The sequence below is a fragment of the Mugil cephalus genome, chromosome 19, assembly GCF_022458985.1.
Source record: "Mugil cephalus isolate CIBA_MC_2020 chromosome 19, CIBA_Mcephalus_1.1, whole genome shotgun sequence".
NCBI lineage: Eukaryota > Metazoa > Chordata > Actinopteri > Mugiliformes > Mugilidae > Mugil > Mugil cephalus.
The window spans coordinates 3,095,672-3,106,884 of record NC_061788.1 but is presented as its reverse complement, the minus strand read 5'-3'; the positions used below and the strand labels follow the sequence as shown (position 1 = coordinate 3,106,884).

Genomic DNA, 11,213 nt, shown 5'->3' with positions numbered 1-11,213 from the left:
GCAAATGTGTGCTGTGGAACATGACGAGTGTAAATCAGGCGAGGATGTTCTTTGAGCGCTGCCGAGATTGAGGCTGAGAGCTGACCCTGGGTTAATCATTTTTCACTTCCCTATCGCATTCAGTTTCTGCTGCCTCCGTGCATGCGTGTGTCCATGTGTGTGCCACAATGCAGCATGTGCGATTGTGTGTGTATGTGTGTGTGTGTGTGTGTGTGTGTGTGTGTGTGTGTGTGTGTGTGCGCTGCTGCAGGCAATACACAATGCATTATAAACTTTGTACACATGATTGGGATAATATTTACTTTCAAATTTATGCAAAATGAGACATCAGTACTTTTTTTTTTTTTTTTTTTTTCCAATTTGAATATTTCACACTTTTTGTGTAAATGTGCACGTTTTGCTGCAGCGATCCAAAGGCCAGGAGATGTAACAGTATCCCAAAAAGATCTCACCTCCAACCAGGTAGATCCAGAAATCCACTTTGCACACGCCTCCTGATTATTTTAAAGCCTTTTGTTTTTTGTCCTGTTTTTTTTTTTTGTTCCCCCCGCTAGTTGGTTAATTGCGTAGTAAACAGCACAATGCTAACACGCTATCAGCGATCTAAATGGACCAGGTGTGCAGTGATGGCTGCCTCCTGGACTGGCGCATAATTACTTGTCTTACAATGCTCACGGTGTTCACACATCACTTCCCGGTTTGACAATGCGGCGTGTTGAGATGTGTTTCACGCCGCTGGTCGCTCCAACTGTACATGTAGATTAGCGGGCTACGTTAAAAGTGTCAGCACTGAGCCAGCAGCAGACGTTCGTCTTTCACAACAAAGGCTGAAACAAAAGGCGGCCGGACTCGGGTTCCTCACCAGATTGACTTGTTCAGTTCTTAATGAAGACCTGAAGGATGGAGGGAAACGGGGTTTTATTGATGGGAGTCACATTTAAGCTTTGTTACGGACACACAATGACCCGGATGGTCGAGAACTTTTCGTTTTCTTTCTGCATGTAGCCACGTTGTGCAGGAACCGGTGTAGCAGCTGCACGGATGTGAAGTTTTCGGGAGATTAATTTAACAATGGCCCTGTTTCCACATTGTTGTCATGTGAATTTTGCAGCAACCGCACAAAATGGTGCAAGGTGTCTACAATAAAATAAGAACTAATTTAAAAAAAGAAAAAGATTTTGTGGATTCTTGGCCTTTTTTCTCATGTGATACATAAACGGAAACACAGATGGAGTAATTACACATCCTCAAACTTCCATATTGTCAAATTTTTGTGATAAACGTGTTTATCGCAAGTCTTTGTTTATGTCGCTTTAGCATAAGTTTGGAGTTCTTTCAACCAGTCCAGGGTATAATTGGCTTGTTTAGCTTCATCCTTTTCAGTTTGACCCTCACCTGTGTCATTTTACAGTTATTTTCTTTCCATTTTGACAAAATGTATTAACACATTGGACCTAAAACTAAACTAAAACCATAAAATCTGAGTAGGAAGAAGTTCAATTTTTCTCTTGTTTTTTCTCAACATGTTTAACGAACCATTTTTTAAACTGAAGTGTGAATTCCAAAAGCTTGTGACCAGATTTAGGAAACAAAAAAGCCAATTATAACTATTTCCAACCATTTACAAAAGCATCAGGTGTCACAATAAATAATAACATCTACAAATATCTAATCAACTTATATCTGAAAGCCCCAAATCTCTGACTTCTTTCTCTTTGGCTGCAGTCGCTCCATAAACTGAATATAGCGTCACTCCCACAACTTTTCCCTCTTCCTTAGTAACCATTGACACATATGCTAAGCTAAGCTAAGATAAATTTATAAAAATACTTTGTAAATATGCCGGATCGTAGCCGCTGAGAGCCGCTAACTTGTGTCAGCACATAATTTCCTGGTTGGTTGATGGGATGCATTTTTCCACCAATAGGAAAGGAGGAGTCATGTTTAGTTTTTTGTTTGTTTTTTCCAGCGTTTCGAGCATTTGAAGTCAGATAGCGATCTCCGTTTTCCTTTTCACCATTTTTTCCCATACACCAGATGTGCACCAACATGACGGCAACATTCAGGAAAAAGTGTGACGTAAATTATTTATAAGTCGAGTTTTACTTGTTCTGTCAACACCGTTTAAAAACTGGTCTTTAGGTTGAAGTTTGCACTTAAATACAAAAGTTCAAACAGAGCGGACTGATGGAAACTTCTTCTTCTTCACCAACAAAATATATTAATATCTGGCTTTATATCGGTCTGTTTGATTTGTTTGTTTTTCATTTAGTGTTATTACTGGTTTCTTTTTCATGTTAATGGACATAATGTAAATCTACATGTTTAGCATTTGTTTGTTTTTGCTTTTTAAAGTAAAAATCTAATAAGTCTGAAACCAAACTTGACCTGAAATCTTTCCACACTCAGAGTGTCCATCTTATATATATAAATATGTGTATATATAGCTATAAATGGAGACACCACCAGCGCTAATAGTTATGTTTTGAGGACTGTGAGCAGTAATCACCATGTTTACTTGTTTATTTATCATTAAACCGTTTCTGTTTTAACATCCAGGAGGTGAAGTAATTAACAGAAATTAGTAAAAAGGAAGTTCACTAATCATTAACTTGTAATGAAAAATATTCAGAGGAAGTCTATTATATATTTAATGTCATAAATCATAACAAATTAGCGGCTTTAAATGATAGAAAACACCTGTATCTGTGCTGCCCACTGTTTACTGCGTTTATCCTCTAATGAATTAACTACTAAAGAAATAATATCACAGATGATAAAACACAGGGAAACATCTCGCTGACGTACAGGTGTGCACACACATCTAAAAACTGTAAATAACAATACTGTCCAAACCAGTCTGCCACAACATTATGACCACTGTCAGGAGAAGTAAATAACATTTAAACCATCTTGTGACAATTTAATGTTCTGCTGGGAAACGTTTGGACCTGGTGGATGTTAGTTAGACATGTAGCCCCCACCTACACCAGACCACACCAGACCTGACACCCCCCACCCCATAGCTATGACACTCCTTGATGGCAGCAGGATGCAGCTTGACACAGACACACAAAAACAGGTTAGGAACAACTCAGAAAAAACACGAAGAACAGCCTCCGAATCCACTAGAAACTGAGCGTAGTGGGATTAGGAAGGTGGTCATAATGTTATGGCTGACTGGAATATGTATAAAGTGTTTCAGTCAGGTTGAAGAAGTATTATCATTCCATCATATTTGTTAAAAATCGTGTTTAACGGACTAATATTATTCAAGGAAAACGCACTTTCTTTAAAGAACCATGGTGTCGAATTTAGTGCCATCTAGTGGTGAGACTGCAAATAGGGGACAAGTAAATATCTCAGTTTTATTTCATTTATATGGATCTCCAATAGCTTTGGCTAAGAAGTCCATTATCTTTACACTGCAGTACTCAACTACCCAAAACCCACCACACACAACAACTTAAAAACACCTCACAACAATCTACAACACAAAAAAGAAAATGATACATATAGTACGTAAAGTACAAGTTAGCAGTAACACCAGAATGAAATCCTTAGCATAATTCATAAATGGTCAGATGGAGGTAGAAATGGAATAAACCCCTCTGGTTCTTCTTTTTCTCACCATTTATAGTCGAGTCTATTCAAGTAACCAGACTCTGAGTCCTTGTGTGTGTGTGTGTGTGTGTGTGTGTGTGTGTGTGTGGATACTTGACCAAATAAAGCCGATTCTGATTCTAATGCTGCTCTATTCTGGACGCACAAAGCACACACAGCACATCAGTCCATCTCCAAAGAAGAATCCCGCATCCTTTTCTCCTCCTCATTCATTTTGCGACTGCCTCTTAAACAGGAATCGTTTTTTTTTTTTTTCTGTTTGTGTTGTGTTGTGTTTTTTTTTTGTATGCTGCACACACTGTGTGAAACCCCTCGAGGCAGATTTTGTGATTTGCGCTGTTGGGTTATATAAATGAAAATGACTTGAGTCGACGACGTGGCTTTATGCTTTATGTGTCTTTGATAAACTCTGTGGCTGTGAATTCTTATTTTTGCGTAGACGTGACGGGACAGATTCTCCTCTTACTGAACATTACAGCTCTGGTCTCGTCTGACCCGCGATGAATGAGGCGGAGAAACGACGGCGGCAGAACCACGGCTTTAAAAACAGAAAGCACTGTCGCGATCAAAGACGTGTTTTTTTGTTCTAAATGAACTAATACAGTAGCAGGAGCTCTGCACAGCGACACATGGTTGCACAGCAGTAGGATCAAAGACTCAAAGAAATGAGCTTCAGATATTTTGTTCCTCTTTCTCTGGTCCTTCAACAAACTCAATAATGTTCCTTTATTAGGACGAACAACAGCGCTGTGGTTTCCCTTGACTTACACACATCATCCCATCCCACTGCCAGAAATACTCTACTACCGTGTATTTGTCTGCAGCTGAATATAATCAACCGGCGAACGCAGCAAAAGCTACGAATCCAGATGTTTAGGAGTCATTTTTGGATGAATAGGTGATATATATACGTGTGTGAAATGTAACTACGCGCCACTGTGATTGGTCCTCATGGTCGTAGCCAAGCAGCGACCTCCGGCTCATGCAGAACAACTGCAGTTCATCGAGTGGCCACTAGAGGCTCCAGAAGGGAGAAAATCCCCCATTGACCTCCATGTTAAAAAGCCCAACTTTACAGCATTATTAAACATGTTTACAGCCTGGTATAGAAAATAGTTTTAGAATCAAAAGTTTATTCATGACAACTGTAACGGGAGGTGATTTTCTTTCCGACTCATTAGTTTATTTTTTATTAAGGTTTAACATTGTTAATGGCGGAGTGATGTCACAGTGGGTTTGTCCATAGTAGATTCAGTCAGTGGCAGCAGCTTGTCCCTGCATTTTTCAGATCGATTGTTTTGGATCAATAAAGAATCAGTGAATCGGTCGTGGTTCTTGAACGTGAAGGAGGAAGTGGAAAAAAAATATCGATACGTCTGATACCAGCTCTAAAATCGATTCTCAAATCAAAGCATCGATACTAATACGAGGCATTTATTATGAGGACAGGGTCACAATTAAGATGCAAGTTTTTATTTTATAGTGAAACAATCATTTATATTAATGGTCTTATTATTTTATTTCCCTTTTTTTTGTGTTTGAAACAACATTTTCACATATTTTGTATGATTGTTTCTCTGTTTGGTTTCTCTGCCACAAACTCAATATACTTCAGAGTTTAAAATAAATAAATAAATAACTGACTCTGATGTCTTGTATTCTTTATGAAGCTATGATTTGAAATACTCTAGTTTTTTTTTTTTAGGTTTACCAGACACATTAGGTTGTATTTACACAAAGTATCGGATCGGTATCGCCGATACCAGCCTGAATTTTACTCAGTATCAGATCAAAAAAGGATATCGGTGGTATCGAACATCATTAGTGTTTGCATGGTGTTGTTAAAGAGTGAACCAGACGTAGGCTCTGTACGTAAGTTACGTAAGTTACGTAGGTTACTGCGTCTATGGAGCAGTAAATTTTGGTTAAACATTAACACTTGATATTTATTTGCCAAATTCCTTTTAGTTGAGGGCGTCACATAAAGTCCAGTTTGATCTCAAGGGGCTCAGACCAGTTTCATAAAAACCTTTCAATAAATAAATAAATAAATAAATAAATGAAGACAAATCCAAATGTTTCCCTTTGCTTTTGTGCAAAACATTTTATGAACAGTTTGAAATTTCCAGTGCAGCTTCTGCACGTCTGCTGTTTAGTTCCAGGCCTCAAACTGGGATCAAATCAGTTTTATTGGAAAAATAGCAGTTAGCGTCTTCATTCACGAAGTCTTCATAAACAGGTAATTGGTTATATTACAGAACGCAGCATAAAAGAATTATTACTAGAAGGGCAGCGCAGAGCGTCTCCCTGTATGTGCACGGTGTCACAAGCCGCACATGAAATGTTTACATGTTGCTTTGTGTGTTAAGATTAAACAGTTTAAAGGGAAGAAGAAAAAAAAAAAAACGCATTAACGCTTGTGCCTTTTCACCAGCTCATAAAAGAAATACCAAACATTCCTCGGAAACATTCCTGAAGCGGCGACTGTCGCATCTCTGCGGCCTGAAACAAACTCGTCCTCTAACGTAAACATCAGCTGTGAGAAAACACTCGAGAAAAACCCTCGAGAGACGCGTCCGTCCGTCCGTCCGTCATTTGTGCGTCCGCAGATCTACAGCAGCAACATCCCCGTCCCTCATCGATCGCTGGATGCTTCACCACGGGGCTCTTTTTCTTTCTATCTATTTATTTATTTATTTATTTATTTCACTCCTCTCTCCCTCTCTCTCTCTCTCTCTGCTCTTTTTCAAATGATTGCGCTTCTAATCAAACATAATTTGCTCACTATCGCAGCCCCTGTTCTCACCCCGCGCACCCTCACCCATCCTCGCCCCCTTTTCCACGGTAGCCCCCCCTCAGCCCAGGGCCTGTTGCCAAGGCAACCGGCATCTCATTTCTGAAGTGTCAGTTTGCATTATTGTCTTCACGCTTTCCAGCAATAACCCCTCTCCTTCTCTTTTTCCACCCCCCCCCCCCCCCCTCCCCCATCCTCCCCCCTTTCTCTCTGTTTGTCTGTACCTCCCTCACAAATACTCATACACTCACTCTCTCTCTCTCTGGTCATGTAATGTTTTCTCTCTTGCACTTTTATCCTTTAGATTTTTTATTTATTTATTTTTCCTCTCTCCACTTGAGTTCCCCCCCCCCCCCCACACACACACACACACACACACACACACACACACACACACACACACACATACATAATGCAACACAAACAAACACCGTGCATTGACTATGTCCTGTTACGATGTGAAATACATTAGCTCACCTGCAGAAGAGAAGCCGCTCTCAAGCACAAATATTATTATAAAAAAAAATGAATAAATTCATAAAAATCTACAGGTTTGGTTTGGTACACTTTTATATTATAGGGGCCAAAAGTAGAATTGCAAAGAAATAAATTGATAAAGCTAAAAACACTATTATATTTGATGCTTTTTACTTTATTATCCTGCTGTGATAAATCTGAAGCAGTTTGGTTCAATCGAATGGACGGATATTCTTTTAATTTGACATGCACATGAAGCTTTTAAACTGGATTTGAACTCTAGACAACTTAAATGTTGGACAACATATTAGCATATTAGCTAGGGCTGGGTTGGTAAACTGGTTCATACCATATACCAGTCCCCCGACTAAAGCTGTCCCCACAAAATGTCCCCAGTTTCAGCTTTTTATGAATGAGAAGAAAAATGTTGCGCGCAGACTACAGTTATTACGGTAGCCGGTCGCGCTGCTATTGATGTTACAAACATAGTAGTTTAAATATAAATGAAACTGTAATTGTATTTATTTCATCTCGATAACATTTAATTCATGCAAACCTGTTTTACTACTAGTGTGGGATTATTCTACAATATTTACTCATCATAGTAAAATAGTAAAATAGTCCATCCTTATTCAAACTACTGCATTAATTCCTCTCAACCAGTAGAAAATGTGATTATGCATAAAAAAAACGTCAGAATTTTGAAAAATACCATAATATAGATTTGTCAGCCCTAATATTAGCTACACTCAACTGCACTGGGTCAGTCACAATAAAACACCACAAGAAACGACCTGAATCGATGCATTTTCTAGCGATAATAAATGAAGTTGTTTAAGTTTCTGAAAGAAAAACATTTAAAATGTTCCTCGCTTCAACTTAACTCCAGAGTCTAAGGCCACTGAAATGAATGTGTGTTTACCTAAGGACCTGTAAATGGAACTTTTGTTAATTTATCTAAACAGAAATGCTTGCTGGATTATTAATATATATATTTAGTTTGTACTATCGAGTGATACGCTGAGATCTTTGTAAATCAAAGCAAATATTAAAAAGAAAATGTATTAAAAAAAAAAAAAAAAAGCTATTTATTCAAAATGAAACCAGCAACAGAGACCTTGATTTAATAAGAAGAAAAATAAATAAATAAATAAATAAAGCTACTGATGTTTGAATTTGAGGAAAGGAAAAGCTGCGGGGTGTTCACACTGACCTCAGCTCCATCCTGAATGTTTCAGGATCTGGCGCCTGGTGAGGAGCTGTGACTGTGGGGAACTTCCACCTCGGCGGCGACTCTCGGATGAAGCCGCCGGCGCCTGGAGCTCAACACAGAGAATCAACTAGTGAGATATGCAAGTTTCAGCAGCAGTGGTTTCAAACAGGTCACAGTTTTTGTTTTTCCCAGTCAAAGAAAACTCCACAGGATGTCTCCAAATAAACCACACTGTTAAAAAATAGTCAAATTATCCTGAAATATCAACAGTTTAATCCATAAATGCAGGATATTGCAGTAAATTATATTAATTAGATGAAATGTGATAGTGTTTTACAGTATTGAATGCTCCAAGGAAAAAAAAAACTGTATTTTTTCATAGTATTTTTTTTTTTACAGTGCATCCATTTCCGACTTGAGAACTGATGAATGGGTGTGATCACTTTTCTTTTTTGTCACATCACGTAGTCGTTAAGGATAATTTTTATAATTGGTTGAACAACAGGAAGAAGCGGAAGCTGAAGAGCAGTTAGCCGTTAGCAGAGCAGCTTAGCGGTTTAGTTTTGTCATTTTAGTCTTTGGATAGGTAGATTAATAATTATTTAATCTTTTTCGGGATAAAACTAATTTTTTCGCACCTACTATCCGGTACCTACACGTGCTTTGTTGTATGTTTTTGTTCTGGGGTCATATGTTAGTGCAACCGTTGTGGAGCATGCACACATGTGTTGTCTAGTTTAACTCCAATTAAGGTGTATACATGCCAGAGAAAACCGATTTCCAATCACAACGTCTGGGTGTCTTAACCGGATAAGGAGATTTTAGTTGTGGTAACATGTTTACATGCACTTAAATTGTCCAGTTAAAGTCGGATTAAGGCAATAATTAGCTTTTGTAAATGTAAATGTACTGAGCGATAAAGATCTGCACAGTTGCTGCTTTTAAATTTTAATACATGGGAAGCGCAATGTTCCCTCTTTTCTAATGTTAGATATTGGTGTCGTTCACACTTGTTTTTCTTTGTTACGTGGCTCATATTTTAGTTTTACCTTAAATCTTCAGGTTCTAACTTGTTCTCTAAGAAAAGTTTAATTTAAAAGGGTTGTATTCTGGTAAACATGTGACCACTTGGAAGCTGTATTGTTTGTTTTAAATGCTATATTCATGCAATGTTCAACTGCAAAGGAATAATCTTATAATGTAAAAAAAATATTGCCTAAATCTATACGTAGCATGTAGCAAAGTACAGTAAAAATTTGAGAATTTAGCATCTTCTTCACTTGAAGGAGGAAACTAGTTGATCTCAGTTCATATTCAATATTTCGTTTGAGGGAGTTGTTTGCTGAACAGATTGCAAAGCCCCTTGATGTGTGATATAGTGGCCTATTTAAATAAAGTTGCCTTGACTAACTTGTCTTAAATCCTGCAGGATTTCAGCCTCCTAAAAAAAAAAAACTCATTGAAGACACCAGGACGCGGCTCCAGTTGGACGTTGTTTGACCAAACGTCCCCTTCCTTTCCTTTACCTGAAAAGCAACGCTCCCATTTTCCACTACAATTTCACACAAGTTCCAACCATCCACATATTCTCACACACAAAGGTCACCTATAGCATTTACATAGCACCCTGGATCCATCCAGCCAACATTATGTAATTTAATAAAATTACAAAAATTAGGAAATACAAACCCATGCAGAAGACCAGCATCTACAAAACAATATTATCAATCATGTAGTTTTGTGTTTCTGTCCAGGTACTGAATCCAAATATTTATTGTCTTTTAGCTTCATTTTTGGTCTTGCCAACTTCTTGATTCCTTATAATGAGTAAAATACATCATGGAATCAAACAAAACAGAAATGACTTCATAAAATTATTTATTGACTGCTTTCAATCTAAACAAGGTGACTTCTGACTCTCTTCTGCTGCTGTTTCGTATTTTAGTTGCCTTGCAAATAACAGTTTTAAAAAGTTTCACCAAACCGACCCTGTATCATATCAAGCTAACGTTAGCTAACTACCGACTAGGCTATGTTAGGACAACATTAGCTAACTGACAAACACTTACCGGTCAGAATGGATCTTCAAATGACGAACAAAGTTTGAAGTTGTCGTCTGGGTGTGCGAGATGTTTATGCCGCATGTCTTGCACTGTGCTGTTCGTCTTTTGCCGTCAAAAAATGGTAACTCCGAAAGCCGAAGACGATGAGTCTCGGTACCCCTCCCGCTAACGTGTTGATGCTTAACGTTATCTAGTATGAGAGCGCGGGTTTCTCCAATAAACACGTAAGGTACGTACAGGGGGCGTGGCTGATTGACAGGGTAGTGATCCAATCAACGCCATTCTCAGCCTGCGCTCCTACCAGGTAAATCGATTACGGTGGCCCTGAGGTGCAAATCACAACAGCAAATCCGAAAACGACGGCAAATCAGAAAACACAACGGCAAAAGAGAAAACACAACGACAAATTACAAAACACAATAACAAATTACTAAACACAACAACAAAACAGAAAACACAACGACATTAACAAAACCAGAAAAGGTAAGTACCCTCGGGTGACATGAATCGTAGCTGATTGGACAAAACAACTGGTCTGTCCTTTGAACCGGAAAAAGGCGTTTTTGTTTTTTGTTTTTTTGCATGGTCTGAAAACATGAGCGCCCCGAATGGGCAGGTACGCGTTGCTATTAAGGAATACTTTGACGCCAGACATGAATATGACGCGATACTGGATATGGTTTCGACATTTCACAACGTAAACATTTTCTGATTTGCTGTTGTGTTTAGTCATTTGTTGTTGTGTTTTCTCTTTTTTGTGTTCTGTTTTCTCTTCTGCTGTTGTGTTTTCTGATTTGCCGTCGTTTTTGGATTTGCAGTTGTGTTTTGTCTTTTTTGTCGTTGTGTTTTGTCTTTTGCTGTAGTGTTTTCTCTTTTGTTGGTGTGTTTTCTGATTTGCTGTTGTGATTTGCACCTCAAGGCCACCGTACACAAGTCATAAAAACAGTGACTCGAGACCAAGTCACAGTGACTCGAGTCCCCGTCTCTGCCGTTAGCAAGCATCGACTATTTGAAGACATAAGTTCCAGAGCAATGTTATCAT

The 11,213-nt window shown here is 38.5% G+C and overlaps 1 long non-coding RNA gene across 2 annotated transcripts; it reads right to left on the bottom strand.

Moving 5' to 3' along the window:
• Nucleotides 1-366: 366 nt before the first annotated feature.
• Nucleotides 367-10,445, bottom strand: LOC124996867. Of its 2 annotated transcripts, none has more exons than XR_007110899.1 (3): nucleotides 10,178-10,445; nucleotides 8,109-8,217; nucleotides 367-893 (listed from the first exon to the last, which is right to left on the bottom strand). It is a non-coding gene; the product is annotated as an uncharacterized LOC124996867 (long non-coding RNA). The 2 variants fall into 2 exon arrangements; XR_007110900.1 differs by having other exon boundaries at nucleotides 8,109-8,211.
• Between the last annotated feature and the right edge of the window lie 768 nt (nucleotides 10,446-11,213).